Here is a 16,585-nt window from a genome sequence, read left to right on the forward strand (position 1 = left end):
TGAGACAGGCACACGCAAGGCACACGCGTACACTTGCCAGAAGCGGCTCCCACGCTAAAGGGCGCCTGGAGAACTTGGGGGAGCAAACAGACACACAACCTTTCTCTTTGAAACGCAAGTTTACTCTCTCTACGACACAGGTTACTGTGCACCGCCGGGGTCGTAAGACGCGGGGCTCAAGGCGGAGGGAGATGCGGTCAGCTAAGGAGGGGCGAACCGGGGGTGGCGGCGAGACTGCAGGCATGCAGCCCGTCGCTTGCGGGACTGTCTCCTCAATGTCTTCGAGGCACCTCGGTGTATGATAAAAACGGGGCCTGGTGGTCATGGTGCCGTGTTCGTTGCTTAAAACAGCAACATTATAAACTCCTTATCAAGCTTTCGAATGCTCAATATGTGCTACATAAAAGTGTTCTCCAAAGCATGAAAGAAGCCCGCGAATTCAGGGCTTCTCTAATGCTTGAACTAACATTTTATGTAGAATGTATTCACCACTACAAATCTGCATAGGAAGGATTTTATGTTGTTCTACAATTTTCTCACTTGCACTTTTGATTTATACGAATTACTTGAGAAGTTCAGTTATTAACTAAGACTAAATATGTAATTAGGCGGAATGCACAAAAAATTGTCTCAGTATTTCTAAGCGATGTCTCAGTATTTCTGTCTCAGTATTTCTGAGCGGCCAGCAACATTACCTTGGTTTTGTCCAGATAAATGGCACTCGCATATATTTACAGCTTGGCGCAAGTTGCGTGGCACAACCGGTATGTTCACACAATCTAGTCAGAGTATATTACATGACACGCACACAGGTGCGGACTTTCTGGTGGCGCCACTAGATGGTGCAGCGTGTCCAGAGCGATGTGGTAGAGTAGCCCATCTGAGTACACTGTTTACATGGCACGTTTTGGCGGCGGTCATACGGTGTGCCGCTGCGCTGCTTCAATGCTCGCTGCATACCGTCAACATTCATCATTGGGTTAGTCCTGCCAGATTTTTTACAGCGAAGCTGGTAGCCTCTAGTTGGTGGTGATTTTACGTGGCGTGCTCACCCACAAACGGCAGCTGGGTAAGGGGTTTGTGTTTCAGCGTAACAAAATTATGTTTTCTCCTGTATTCGGACAACACTCCAATGCTATGATGTCCGTAGATTGTGTGTAAGTTGTACTATACAAATTTGTATACATATTATTTCTATGAATTGGATTGTTTCACTCACGCACATGCTCCAGGGGGAGAGTACAAAAATGCACTTCCGCACACGTGCGTGCGCGCGCGATCAACGCGGGCGCACATTGTATCTGTTCTTGATGCGCTAGCGCTCTGCCCGTTCCATCTGTCGTGCACTGTGTGCTGCGAATGTAATTGACATTAGATAGTTAAAGCTCAGCGGATTTAAGGGTCAGCAGGCGCAGCAGGAGAGCGGAGACTGCAGCGCAGTACCGCACGAAAGGAAGAGTTTTAGCTCAGCGATTGATGAATATGCGTAGGAAGCGCGCCAGGGATGTCATGACAGTGCCAAAGCCGATTGTGTCCTGACTCCGCATTTGCGAAAAAATCCCTGCAGCCTGAGCACAAGATTATACTGCACGAAATACGGCCGCATGTGGCCCTGAAGACGTGGATTCCACACGCCTCATCAAATGCCAACGTGCCAAGCTAGCACAATTAGCAAGACAACCGGCCTAAAGGCGCACCGAACGCCTTTCATATGTATCCCTTCCTACTCTATGGACCAGGTATTCAACTAGATCCTGTAGAAAGCTAACTTGTTGCCTCTCTCACGTTTCCGTACCTATTGGGACAATAAAGAGAAAGACAAGCATATTTTACCCCATTGTCGCCGGATTCGTAGTGATGCCCACGCAAAGAATTACGATAGCGCTCAGAAAATGTGGCAAGCCATACTGTTTGTAGAGCCACTATTGCTATGCTGCATATTGCACCAGTGCTAGCAAAAACTGTCAAGTCAGGCAGCTCCCTGCACTATCGTAGTGCTTGAAACACAGCTGACAAAGAGGGGGCGATTATATTACTGTGGCACATTCGCTGGAGTCTTATTCTTAGGCTACACTATTCCGCTACGATGCAGGGATGGCACACAATTCTTAAACTAACAGCCTGATTCTGTCATCTAGCATTGTCAATATTTTTATCTCGCTATTATCCTTATGTTCCCACAGAGATCAAGAACTATTGCGCGGAAATTGTTCTTGAAGAACTAGAAGTGATAGTACTTACTAGTTTCGGTCTTTTTATCAGAGCATTGTCAGTGCTGTTAGCGTTGAGGTGGCCTCCTAAGATGACCGGTTATTTGCGAAGAAATGGCCCCCGTGCTGTTTCTTAAGATCACTGGTAAGCGAAAATGTATTCTTAACCGAAGCACTACCAGAAAATGCTGTTATTCTAGGCTTGGTGACTTACAAAATAAAAAAAAGAAATACACCTGGCCGGCACTAACCTGCTGCACTGCTTAGTTGTGCTATACTAGAGATAAAAATTGGCAGTGGACAAAGAAAATGAGAGGCGTGTATCGCATTTAAAAAAGAAAACGTTGAGAAATATTTAAGGCAGGAGTACATTGAAGCTCAATGCGCGGCGATGGACTCTGTATGCTCGTGCTTCGTATACTAATGATCATATGCAACGCTGTATTAAGGCTCTCCTGCCTATAGGCAACGTACGGTGCATATTTGTCCATCATGGTTTAGAGTGACTGGAAGAGGTAACTGCGTTTATGTAGTCTGGCGCTTTTTTATTCCGTATCTGCTACGGTCTCGTCATGGCGTGCACCGTCTGTGTTCTCGATGCATGAACCACTGAGCCGTAAAGCGTGTGCTTAATCGTGCACTCATTTCTTCTTTCAGAAATCACTTTTTGCTTATGTATAGGCAATAACATATCGTCACCAGGGCATGCGGCTTACTACTCTTTATTTACATCAAATACGCTTACATAAAAGCAAAGAACATATAGCACATACAATATGGAAAAGTCAGGAAATGGTAGTGTGCACAGAATAATTTCTAAACACCGGAGAAACAAGAAAACAAGACAGATGCATTGGAACTGCAGCCGGTATGCCAGCTGCTTGCAGTGATGAGGAAAACATGGGCTAACGGCTCCAAACGAAGCAAAAAATGAATAAGAGCTCTTGAAGTCAGATAAACTGGCATCGGGTTATAAGGCGTTGCCGGCAGAAGTGATCTCCCCTTCGAGGAGTTAGTGCTGACCAGGAGGTGCTACTGATGCTTGAGTCTGCAAACAAATATGCGGGCGTCACCCGGTAGGAAGTGCACAAAAATGGTATGACATTTTGTATGATGACAAAGGTATGCCTGTATCAACATCTATTTTAGCCCGACACGCCTAGCCACACTCTGTCCTCTGCGTTGCTAGGGGCGAATGCGCTCTGACACTCTCGCGCACCAGTGTTCAGTCAGCTCACAAGCTTTTCTGATCGCCAACTTAAATTCTGCGGTGGTCGATCGCAGTGACCGTTTTTGTAACCTTATCGTGGGTGCAGTGCGAAATTACGGGTGCATATGCGCCCGATTCTATGTGGTATTGCGTCACACGTGCACGCATGAATGGCATGTGGCGAGTTTCTCCAGAGCAATGCTGTTCTTAATATATTACAAACTGAAAATAACGCAAAAGTCAAGGAACTTCCTCAAGTCAGTGGTTTCAAAAAAAAATAACAAGGAAAGAAAGAACCCGTCTGAGGAGCACAACATCTCGAAGGCGGCCTCCTGTTGGCATTTAAATCCCCACTTCATTATTATGCCAGAGTAGTTGGTTTAGAGTTTTGAAAATGCAACCGAAGTTCAAGACAAGAGAGAGAGAGAGAATGAAGAGGTAAAGTAGGGAGGTTAACCAGATATGAGTTTCCGGTTTGCTACCCTACACTGGGGATGGTGTTTGGAAAGATGACAGAGAGGAAAACGCTAAAAAAAGGAGAAAAAAAAGAGAAACAAGCACGCATAGAGACACATATACAAAAAGCGTTCCAGTTAAAGTCCTTCACACAGGCCGCAAAAAGCGGAATAGCGCTTGCACGGCCTTCTTTTGTGACGGTAGGTCCTTTCGATGTTGTAGAAGTCTTTTTTCGGATAGCGGTTGGTCGTCCAGGTGGTCAAGTTTGTGGCGAAGGCATTCCCTGTACTGCGGGCACGCGCACAAAATATGGCCAATTGATTCTTCATGGCCGCAGTGGTCGCACGTTGAGGTGTCAGTCATCCCTATGCAGAATGCATAGGCTTTGGTAAAGGCAACGCCCCACCAAAGTCGATATATAAGCGTGGCGTCTCTACGGCGAAGCTGTGATGGCGCTCGTAGACTTAATGTGGGATCAAGTGAGTACAGTCACGTATTTCTTAATTGTGGCTCATTCAATTGCGACGCGGTGCACTGACGAGCATGTAGGCGGAGCTTCCGTGCTGTGTCAGTTCTAGGAAGAGGAATTGGGACGTGGTTCTCCTCAGTATGGGCTGAACGGGCAGCTTGATCCGCCCATTCATTACCAATAATCCCGCAGTGACTTCGAAGCCACTGGAAGGTTATTTAACGGCCTGCATCGCTTATATGGTGTAACGTCTTTGTAATACGCAATATTAGTTGTTGTTGCGGTCCGCGTCGTAAATGTGACAATAGAGACTGCAGTGCCGCCTTCGAGTCACAGAATATCGTCCATTTGTGTGGCGGTTCATCACCAACGTGATGAAGGGCAGTAAGGAACGCTGTGAGCTCTGCTACCGTCGATGTTGTCGAGTGGGTCGTCTTAAATTTGATTGTTGTAGCTTTCGCTGGTATGAAGATTGCCGCCGCACAGCTGCTTGGAAGGACAGATCCATCAGTTTAAATATGCGTAGAGTCACGGTAGTTCTCATACAAATATATTAGCGTGAGCTGTCTAAGGGATGGTGATAATAGATGAGCTTTTTTCGAGACACCAGGTATTGTGAGGTTTATTTTTGGCTGAGCGAGGCACAATGAACAAATCGAAGGTCTCACAGCCGGAGTGGAACAAGCTCGCAATGATTCATCATATGCGTTTATCGTTTGGCTGAAAGATGTGTGCGGTCTGTCGGCTGGTAGAGAGGCTAAGTGGTGACGACGACTCATGGTTAGATGCCTTACATGGGTCTTTAGTACTCAATTTCAATGTGGGGCTTGACAAGGTGGTCTCTAGCGATTGCTATTGTAGCCACTGTTGAAGCACTCTCAGGCAGGCGTAGACAGATCAGGAGCACTTGACCCGGAAGAATTTGTATTGTGCCTAGATTCGTTTTACCTGTGTTGTTTATTGCTGGCAAGCTGTATCGCAGAAATCCTGAAGAAAGCACCCTGTGCAGTTGTAACATGGCACTTGTCGACATTCTCCAGGTCTTGCCAGCGAAAAACTTGAACAGGTGGCAGATGCCTGTAAACCGTTTTTTCACGTATGATACGTGAGGGCTCCATGGCAAGTCCCTGTCGATTATGACACCTAGAAACTTGTACGGTCGGACCCGTCGTATTATTTGGCCATTTATCATTACGCTGCAATTTGCCATGGGTTTGCGCGTAAATGACACTAGTGCGCATTTCTCGGAGGAAATTTCCAGACCTCGATTACGGAGGTAGATAGCGGTTTGTCTGGCGGCTCCCTGAATTATCGCTCGCAACTGTAGGCGTGTTACTGCAGACGTCCATATGCAGATGTCATCCGCGTACATCGATAGCCTGACTGTGGTTGGCACGTGCTCAAGGAGAGAAATTAGTGTTAGATTAAATAACACAGGGCTAAGTACACCGCCCTGGGGGACGCCGCGGTAGCTATAATGTAGACAAGTATGGACTTCCTGGGTGCGTACAAGAAAGGATCGCACGGAGAGATTGCTGCGTATCCATTGAAACATCCGACCGTCCACTCTACCTCTGTAATAGCAGAGAAGATGGCTTCACGCGTAACGTTGTCATACGCCCCTTTCGCGTAGAATAATAAAGCGGAGTGACGCTTACGGCATTTCTAATGCTGTATGTAGGTGACCAGTTCGGTGACGTTATCGATCGATTATCGACCACGTCGGAAGCCCGCCATGGCATCTGGGTAGATGTTGTGCTACTCCAAGCACCACTCCAGGCGTCCTAGAACCATCCTCTCCATTACTTTGCGCGCACAGCTCGCCAAAGCGATCGGGCGATATGATGAGAGTTCCAACGGCGATTTGCCAGGCTTCAGCAGTGGAACAAGGCGACTTGCCTTCCCGGAACTTTGGCTGCTGAATGATGGAAGTCGTACGTTCTTACATGGCTCCACGTACAACAGCTGTCTTGACTTGGCTTTCGTCTCACGAAGCCTTGTCAGACGTGCAGGGTGGTTTAAGGACATAGAGACGCACGGAAGCGACCATATCGCCACGTACTTCAATATCAGAGGATTGTCCCCTTCCAAAATACGGGATACGATGCAAAGAGTGGACTGGCCTAAATTTCAGTCTATTATGGAAGAACACTGCGACGCCAATCCACCTTTCGATTTGGAAGAGGCAATCAAGAGCGCGGTGCAAGACGCTATGCGTACTCTGACATGCTCTTCCAAACTTAATGAATTTGGTCTGGAACTAGAACGACTTCGATCAGTCCGACGATGCACTGAACGAAGATACTGAGAAGATACAGCGCCGGTTAGACGAGCTCGAATCGCAACGTTGGACTACCTTCTGTGAGTCGCTAGATCCACGCAAGCCTTTCTCGCAACTATGGAGAACGGTGCGCGGTCTCCGGACACTCCCCGTACAGTGATTCCCATTCAAGGCACTTGTCCTCTCTCAAAAGAGATCGGAGATTGACGTGGCAGAGAGTTTCTGCGCCAGATTATCCGGCCAACTCACAGCTACCAACATTCTATCGCCTTCGAGTAGCTGTCCGACACCACGGGATCACCGGATGGATCTACCATTCTCAATCCCCGAACTTAAGGCAGCATTAGCTTTGTGTAGCCGCACATCAGCGCCAGGACCTGACGGAATTTCCTACCGAGCTCTGTGTAACCAGGGGGCGCGAGCAAGAGTAGTTCTTCTTGAGGTGTACAATGAATCTTGGAAAGTACAAGACAAAGTAGCCATATTGGATAAGAACGCAAAGAGGGCGAGATGCGTTTCAAGTGAATGGGTGGGGCATAAGGGGGCGAACCTAATTTGAGCTAAGAAGTGTGGCGCTATCTACGACAAAGTCATGCACGTTGATCCTTTATCACGTAGGTGAACCGTTTCACAGTAGGTCTATCTTGGCTGAATAGACCCTAGGGCTCTTCATCATGACGAAAGAATAAAAATGGTTCGAAGCGCATACTGTACAATATACCAAATCTTCACCTACAGCGTAGCGCTATTTGGAAAAGTATGCAGTTATTGCATTCTACCATTACTCACGTACGAAGCGGAACCCCGAATGTTAGCAAAGAAACTAGAAAAAATTTCGGTACGGTGCAATGGACACTTCGACGAAAAGTGATAGGCGTAAGGGGCAGAAGTACTGCGTTGCGGATTAGAGAGCAATCGGGGTACCCGATATTAGAGCTGACAATAAGAAGAAGAAAAACAGCGGGGCAGAACATGAGTAGGGCAGATAATCGGTGCCTTTTCAGGGTTACAAAATGAGTGCGAGAAAAGACAGGGCAGTCGGGGACGGCACCTAAATAGGTAGTGCGGCGAAGTGATGAAATTTGCAGGGATAATACGCCGTGAGCTGATGCATGCCCGGTTTTTCCACATCACCGTGAGAGGCTTTCTTCACCATTGCTCATAAATCGGTTGCAGTTGCTGGTAACCATTAGGAGGAGGAGCCTTCACAGGATGCAGGATAATTACAGCAAAGCGCATGCGCTGCAGTACGATAGGCAAGTCCCCAAGGTACCCATGAATGTTGCCTAAAATACTGTGAGATCATCAGGGTACTAGAGAGCTGATCGGTAGTTCACAACGTCCTGAACTAAATGCGTCATCGTTTGATACGAGGTGGGAGCATCACCTAACCCAAATTGCATGTGTGTAAAGGGAAAGAGACTTCTGCGAAAAAGAGAATGGGATTTTTCGCATTTCGTGCGGGTTAACGCCTATGTGCGGATAGTCAGTAAAACAGTCCAGCGTCGTGAAATACGACAGATCAGAGAAAGCGTTTGCGATTTCCTGAATACATACGTACCCGTGTGAATCAAAGGTAGACAGAGGGTGCATATTAGGAACAGTTGTTGGAGGAGAAGCCGAAGTAAGCGTTGGTTGCGGTTGCCGTATTCGCAGGCAGATATTTTTTTTTATCCAAGTCCACGATGCACTGGTGGGGAAGTGCATCGAGAAATCTCTCGCGACAGCTTGTTTTACGAGTTCGCGATTGGCGGCACCAATTGCTGTAAAACTTTCGGCGGCTATCCCTGGCGGCATGGCAGACAGAACTAGGCTAAACTTCTGCCTGCGCAGCGAAATTCTGGTGATAGCGAACTCGAACTTCTTTTAGCAAGCTAGAAGGGAGGGCCCATGGGCCTGAACATGGAACATTGAAGGTTTAGAAAGGCACTTAGGGCTATATTCAATCGCAGAATGCCTCCGTCTGGCTGCTTTGGGTAATCCCTGGGCTCTGTCGTTCCGTTATACGCTTTACCGCCCATATTCCAGCTGTTTAGTGCCGAAAATACTATATTTGCAACTGAGTAGCTATTACCGCCAATCTTCATTTTATGCTATTGTTTCTGGATATGGGAATCCATGGCGATTCCTTGCCATTGCCGTTTGCGCTGTGTGACCTTCAAGCTTATTGACAAAATGTACGGTTTACATTATATCGCCTACCTACACGGGTAAAGAAAACCAGACAGCTCAAACACGCAGGGCATATTTTGTTGTGGTAAAAATCAGGAAGGCAATGTTTACGGGCAGACTGGCGTATACTGCTCTGACTGAGGCAGAGCCAGTGTCCTTTTTTGTGAAAAAAAGAATATCTAGCAGTTACGTTCCCTGCTGCCAATATCATCATCATCATCATCATCAGCCTGGTTACGCCCACTGCAGGGCAAAGGCCTCTCCCATACTTCTCCAACAACCCCGGTCATGTACTAATTGTGGCCATGTCGTCCCTGCAAACTTCTTAATCTCATCCGCCCACCTAACTTTCTGCCGCCCCCTGCTACGCTTCCCTTCCCTTGGGATCCAGTCCGTAACCCTTAATGACCATCGGTTATCTTCCCTCCTCATTACATGTCCTGTCCATGCCCATTTCTTTTTCTTGATTTCAACTAAGATGTCATTAACTCGCGTTTGTTCCCTCACCCAATCTGCTCTTTTCTTATCCCTTAACGTTACACCTATCATTCTTCTTTCCATAGCTCGTTGTGTCGTCCTCAATTTGAGCAGAACCTTTTTAGTAAGCCTCCAGGTTTCTGCCCCGTAGGTGAGTACTTGTAAGCCACAGCTATTATATACTTTTCTCTTGAGGGATAATGGCAACCTGCTGTTCATGATTTGGGAATGCCTGCCAAACGCACCCCAGCCCATTCTTATTCTTCTGATTATTTCCGCCTCATGATCCGGATCCGCCGTCACTACCTGCCCTAAGTAGATGTATTCCCTTACGACTTCCAGTGCCTCGCCGCCTATTGTAAATTGCTGTTCTCTCCCGAGACTGTTAAGCATTACTTTAGTTTTCTGCAGATTAATTTTTAGACCCACTCTTCTGCTTTGCCTCTCCAGGTCAGTGAGCATGCATTGCAATTGGTCCCCTGAGTTACTAAGCAAGGCAATATCATCAGCGAATCGCGAGTTACTAAGGTATTCTCCATTAACTTTTATCCCCAATTCTTCCCAATCCAGGTCTCTGAATACCTCCTGTAAACACGCTGTGAATAGCATTGGAGATATCGTATCTCCCTGCCTGACCAGAATAACAATAAATACAGGTAAATAAGTGTAATGAACATTTACGGATGCATTCAATACAACTTTCTAGGCTTGGGGAACAGACGCAGGTTGCCATGCTTCCACTTTTTCCCCCGATGCCCAGTTTTTCAAAGCTCGGATCTTGTGAAGTCGACTTGGAGGATTGTTCGGGGGGATCAGGTTTATTCCGCGCACCCGGCGTTTTCTTCTGGCCCTTTTCATCGCACCTGGAAGAAAAGAATGCGTAATGATTTGAATGTATTCATATTTTATAATGAAAGTGACGGAAATACAATTTGATAGGAATTGCTTTTTTTCATTACCAATTTTTAGCATTAGCGCACGAGGACAGAAAGAGAAGTTCACAACATAATTCACTACCTTCTTAACGTCGCAACCTCCACGTGTCCGTTCTGTTCTCGTCGGCTGGCGCTAAACTTGACCTCCAAGTGAGAGTACCAACATGCCCTACATACAGCAGAGCTTTTGTGCGGCCACTGCCCCCATTTTTGCCGTTTGTACATTTCTGGTCTTTATGGGAGGACAATCAATTTGCACCGCTAGGTATGTGCTGGCTGGCTGTTGTTCGGCCGAGCGGAAAACTTGTGGCAATGGGTATGTCCCCAATAGGCAGGTTGCTGCTGACTGGCGTAGTTGAAAACTTGGGTCACTTGGTACGTGCTCGAAGCAACAACTTTGACAGTGAGCATGTGATATTCGCATGTATCCATTTTTGGGCCAATCCCCCTGAATGGATATTGCAGGGCGAGACGAAGTGACACAAATTTATTGTTGTGGGCCATCCGAAGAAGCTTCCCGCCGCAGATGCGAAAGCGATGGACGGTGCCTAGCGGAAGCCAAGCGCAGTCACTATGCTCCTAAGGAGGATGCAGATCTACAACAGCAGGTGAAGTTACGACCGGCAGAAAAAGGAGAGCAAGCTCTCGCTTAAAAAAAAAAACATGAAGATTTGTTCAGGCACCATTTTTTTAGAGTGGAGCAGTTAAAACGACGCTGCTTTTCTCTTGACGTCAGCAGATTCACCGAGCTGGAGGAGAGAGCTGGGAGAGAGTGGAAGTAGAGTACAAAAATAGTATCGGGCCGCATAGCGACGCGGCGAGAGTGGGTGGAGCTTAGCGGAGGAGGAGTCGCACGGCAGGAACATAGGTGGTGTGACGTCATTGCTTTGATAAAAACCCGCGCGCTCGCTCCAACTGTCCTCTTTCTCGGAGTGGAAAAAATTAAGCGTGGCTATCCCACCACAAACACCAGAGACCACCAGAGCTGAGGGAAGTTCAGCAAAAGTTAGACTTAGTGCGCGGTTTGGCACTACTTTACTGGCCTTCCCCCTGCTCCGCAGGTCTCTGGTGTATGCGATAGCAGAGCCACGCATAACTTTTGTTTGTGTCTAACCTCAAACTGTACGGAACTGAAAATAATACATCGGTATTTTACAAACTTCTGCATACCAAAACCTCCGAGGTTTTCAGCATATTGCCACCTCAAATGCTCTAAGAACTTTGCAGCCGCAAGAAAAATGCTTCAGAAATGATATCTCGTACACATAGTCAACTTGTGAGAACAAAAATAAATAAACCCAGAGATCGCGATATTTGCAACGACAGCTGTTAGGAGAAATTCGACGCGCCTGTAGTGTTTTGTACCTTCCACTGCATCGCTGCCGTCTAGTCTGTATAAGTGAAGTTTCAAGAGAATATTGCAGTTAAGTGCTAACTAGAGGGGAAAACGTGCAAAAGGAGCTCATGCATGGCAGACACAATGTAAATCCTCGTCTCTGATTTCACGTGGCTCTTTCGGCCGTTGTAGTGGTAGGTCATTCGTATGACGGTGGTCGAACTTGGCAAAAAGTAGTCCGGGACACGCGCTGACAAAAAGGGGGCACGTTTTCGAGCAACCATGGTCAGCGGTGGGAGGAGGGGGTGGTGGTGTCGCAGCGCATGAGTTCTCGCGAATCTGAGTGGCGAGGTGGGGCGGGAAAAAGCCGAAGCGGTAGGGGTGGGGTAGGGGCACACAGTCGCTGCAACATCTCGCTAACCCGTTCGTTGCGGGAAGATGTGGAGTCGGCGCGTGCTCCCTGGTAAGCCATGTAATGTAGAAGAAGGAGAAATGGTGAGAGAGAAGGGAAAGAAGTTACTCTGTCATAACGACTTATCTCAGTTTTAATAAACATTCGACGCTGTAGTGGACAGGGTAGGAACCTGTGTTGCGCACCTCACCCGCGTGATTTTAGCGAGGACCATGTGCTTGGATGTCATGGAAATATGCGCGTACGGCGACAGGCACGTCAGCGTAGCCAGCTTTTTCCACGGAAGACGGTTCGCTTTTCCGGGTGAGCACTGATCCCTTGTTCAGAACGCACACGTACACGACCTTTTGCTATTTGTGGTATAACGTAACCGTGTACGACCAGCTTGAGTGAGCAAGCCCGAAAATGTGAGAGTCCGACATACATTTTTCATCAAACAATACAACTGGAACAGAAAAACAGTGGACACCAGCAACAAGTATTACAGCACGTGGGAAAAATGTGCGCCGGCATTCTTGGAGGCGAGGTTGGAAACGGTAAACCGGCATGTTTATGATGGTTCGTCATATGCAAGCGCTCAAGCCTGGAGAGCAATACTTGGTCACAAGGGATTGACGAGGCTATGAATATGCGCTTGTACCTATAAGGCACAGCGAAAACCTGGCATTAGTTTTTAGGCTAGCGCGAAAAACACGGGTAGAGAAATGAATTAGGAAATACGGAGCGCTACTTCCTACAGGATTTATTGCGGACGAATACCTGCATATAAAAGTTCATCAGTCATAACCACTGTTCATGGGTCAGAAAACATTTAATACCCAGATGTCCAACACCATTGTCCTTCGAGATGATGCCCAAACCACGCACACACTGATAAAAACACACGCCCACGCGGAGAACAACGCTGAGAAAAAATATATAAAAGATATTGTAGCAAAATCAAGGCAGTTCCTCAAAAGGTTAGAATATCGACAAAATTATATAAAAGACAAATAACAGACTGAAAAACTAAATATGATTCCCCGGGGAACAAAAAAGTTAGAACAGCAAGTAAAAATAAGGTTAAAGTAGGAACATCAGAGAGTGAGGGCATGTGTAAAAACTCTAGGAAGAGGAAATCGTCAGGGGCAAAACAATCAAGATAGTAATGGTATAAATGCGTGTACTGCATCACTTAGTGTTGCAGGTAAACTCTCACCAAGGGAAGTTCCTCTCGATGGCCACATAGCCTTCCTTGATCTTGGCCAACACTTTACCCCATAGCACGTTTGCTGAATGTGTGCCCGTCGGTCAAAGAAATGCCTTCTTCCCTTCAACTTTAACCGCTGGAAGTGAGTGAAACGTGGCGTTGCACTTACTGCCATGAAGAACGCACTCTTGGGGTCGTGGCCTCGTCGAGTAGAGCGAAGCCTTGCATGACAAATCAAGAGAGTGGGAGTAGTTGAGTTTCTTGAATAATTTTTATGCAACCTTGAGGAAACCTTGTTGCGAGAACTACGAAGGAAAAATCCTGTGCCAAGGTAGAATACCGATAGGGCATAAACCGCCATAATCCCATTTGTGCGAAATGTCACACAGGATTAAGAAAGCTGTGGGACGGGCCGTAGTTGCGGCCGTGTTTTCAGCCCCTCCCCCTTCCTCCACCCAATCAAAGTTGTCTCTATAAGTATGTAACGCGATTGGCGAATGGCCTAAAGAGGGCAGGAAAAAACCCGCCAAGCATTTTGTGTCCTGGAAATGCGGCGCTGTCTACAATGTGCCGCTTTATTGTGCACGTGTTTACAGTCGTCAAACAGGCCAATGTATCAATGACTGCTTACAAGATCACGCTAACAACTTTAAGTCGGGCAGCAATATGGCTTTTCACTGTGCCACATGCGGATTGTCTCCGTTTTTAGAACAGTCTGTTATAATCAGAAGTTATCAAAGTCTGACTGCACGAGAAATTGGCGAATCATGGATTTAATGGCTTGGTACAAGTTGCGTCAGCGTACCTTCTATGTAGCTCTCGAGGAAAAACCTTCATTACCTGCAACAGCTTTTCCGATTATTCTTTTCATTTTCTCCCAGGTCACTTTTCTCTCCCTAGAGAATTTACACATGCGATGACTCTCTGGTGCCTGTTTCTTGCCTTAGCTTTACTACCTTTTTAAACTTTTTTATCCTTGGGGGAAGTATTTTTAGTGTTTAATGACGTTATGTTTGCGTTATAGAATATTTTCATTGTTTTATGCTGTTAACGATCTATTTTTTCGATCTATTTTTTTGCGTTTGTTTTCTTTCGTATTGTTGTCGCAGCATTGTTCTCCATGTGGGCGCGTGTTTTTATCACATTGTGCAGCGTGGGCATGGCCTCGATGAGCAATGATAAAGACTTAGATACATACCGTAGTACTCGCGTGACTTGATAATGACATATTCAGCACTCCGGCCATTGGCTGTGTCGTTGGAGAGGCAGTTTTCTGACGTATTTATCCGAGAATAAGCTCCACAGCTGGGACAGCACTATATCCTTCAAATACAGTTTCGACACTCTAGTAGAACGCTTTTTTTAGAAGAGAATGCTGCTACATGTTCCTGACTCCACACTATGGGACTCGTCACTCGTGTCACGCGATGGTGACGTTGAAGAACACAGTAGCAATACTGTGAAAGACAAAACTAACTTTTATTGGGCGAACCTGTGCCCACAAAAAGAAGGCTACACTTATAGCTCAATGGTAGCGGCGAACACGGTCGGCGATCATCGAAAATCTGACCAGCGGGTCAAGCACGTCGGCTTTTATACTTCAGTCGTCGAATGTTCCTGAGCAGTCGCTGGGACCCGCGTGCCTTCCACAAAATTCTGCATTATTCGCGTCGCGCACACATGCGATCAGATTACACAAGGTTCGGTCAGAGACAGCGAATAGAAGCATCGATAACATTGCAGAAACTTCCGATACATGCAGGCGCGTCCTTCGCTGTGCGATAAGATTTGTTAGGGGGTAAAACGTGTCGCCCGATAAAGACAAACAAGTACACGTGCCACTCGTAACTCTGATTATATTAGGACTGCCTAAGAGCATGCAGCTCGACGTCCAAACTACGAACGCGGCATAAAATTGACGACTAGCTTAAAAATTTAAAGATTTACGCACTTTGCAGCATCAAGACAGTGCTCCTAACGGCCTACCATATCAGCTACATATATCACACACCATTCTTTCGCATCATTACATACACGATTCATTGGCATGTATGCCATCCCATACTTTTGAGAACAGGCCAGCCCTTGCAAACGTTTGAGGTCTTTTTTTTCTTATGTAAGTTGAATAAAAGGGTCGCCTTCTTTGAGGTTTGCATGCGTCAGGTGTTTTGAGATGAGTTATGCACTGAAGTAAAAAATTCGTAAGTAAAGATGTGCCTAGAAATCACATTCCGACAAAGTTCTTGCTATTCAGCACAATGTACCATCAGATCCTCTAGAACAAGCAGTAGCCAGAATGAGAAGGTATATCGTTCTTGCAATCAAATCATGTGGCCTCTCATCCGGTAGTTGCGTCTCTGTGAACACGGCTTCGCTTTTTTTTTGTTATTCCCACACTGATCGGGCGACCGGTTTTTCTAAATCTACAAACGTACGGCACTTATAACACCTGTGAAGGCTTCCTAACCTCTCGCTTCTCTCATCACCTAGCGTCCCTATGTCCTTCTATTTTTCTATTTTTTTATTTTCCTTCGGCCGCCTTATTATTCTCCCACTCTTGTACCCTCGTCTTGGAAAGCACTCCCAGAGCCTTCAAACACCCCCTCTCATTTTATTTTCACTCTCTCTCTTTACAGCCAGTCGCCACCGCTAAAAACCACACGTGACGTCACTCCACCAATGCGTTAAAACTAACCTGCTGAGGATGACGTGGCTGCGTTTGACGAAGGTTGGCACTTAGTTAGCCAGCCTTATCGAGGCACCTTATCTTATTTATAGTCGTTATACGAGGTATGAAAAAATGGGGCAGGGGGAAAAAGCGCTCCAGCAAAATAATGGCTACATCGGTCGAGGCGTGGTGCTCTTTTGGTTGCTCGGTGTAATACTTCGTAGTCGAATGGATCACTAACTCCGGCTGCAAGTGCGACACGAAAGCTATTTCGCGATACATTGTGATCCATCCTAACCTGGTGTTTGAGGAGGTTTTAATATAGAATCACTTAAAAAAGTTGTGCCACTTTGTACCGGCGATATGAAGCTCGCCAATGAAGACAGCGATGGCGAATCCGATACAGATTAGGAACATGGTGAAGACAGATTGTATCTCGAAGAGAGAAAGCGGGCTGTAGGTGTCCTCGTGGTCCGCCAGCAAACAAGACCGCCAGTCACCGAGTTGCGTTTCTAGCCATGCTTTCAGTACCCCGCTTTCAGTAAGCCAGCTGACCCTGTAAGAAGAAAGGGAATGAATGGGTGAAGAAATAACTCATAAAACTATAGTCGTGTTCTCTACAAGCGAAACCCAGAAGTCAACAACATTTCTGGGCACTCTTTGGTGTGTTGTACCTGCATGTTTCATTCGTCTTCGGTTTTGGTGCCATCGCGGTTATGATGAACGCCGCAAAGGTGCAACAAGAAAGATCATAGCATTCAAATGGCAAA

The 16,585-nt window shown here is 46.6% G+C and overlaps 1 long non-coding RNA gene across 1 annotated transcript; it reads right to left on the bottom strand.

Moving 5' to 3' along the window:
• Window positions 1–9,926: 9,926 nt before the first annotated feature.
• On the bottom strand, window positions 9,927–16,360 carry LOC142578025 (uncharacterized). The gene is made up of 2 exons (XR_012827135.1): window positions 16,172–16,360; window positions 9,927–10,138 (listed from the first exon to the last, which is right to left on the bottom strand). It is a non-coding gene; the product is annotated as an uncharacterized LOC142578025 (long non-coding RNA).
• Between the last annotated feature and the right edge of the window lie 225 nt (window positions 16,361–16,585).

Source organism: Dermacentor variabilis, chromosome 4, assembly GCF_050947875.1.
Source record: "Dermacentor variabilis isolate Ectoservices chromosome 4, ASM5094787v1, whole genome shotgun sequence".
In the NCBI taxonomy this organism is placed as follows: domain Eukaryota; kingdom Metazoa; phylum Arthropoda; class Arachnida; order Ixodida; family Ixodidae; genus Dermacentor; species Dermacentor variabilis.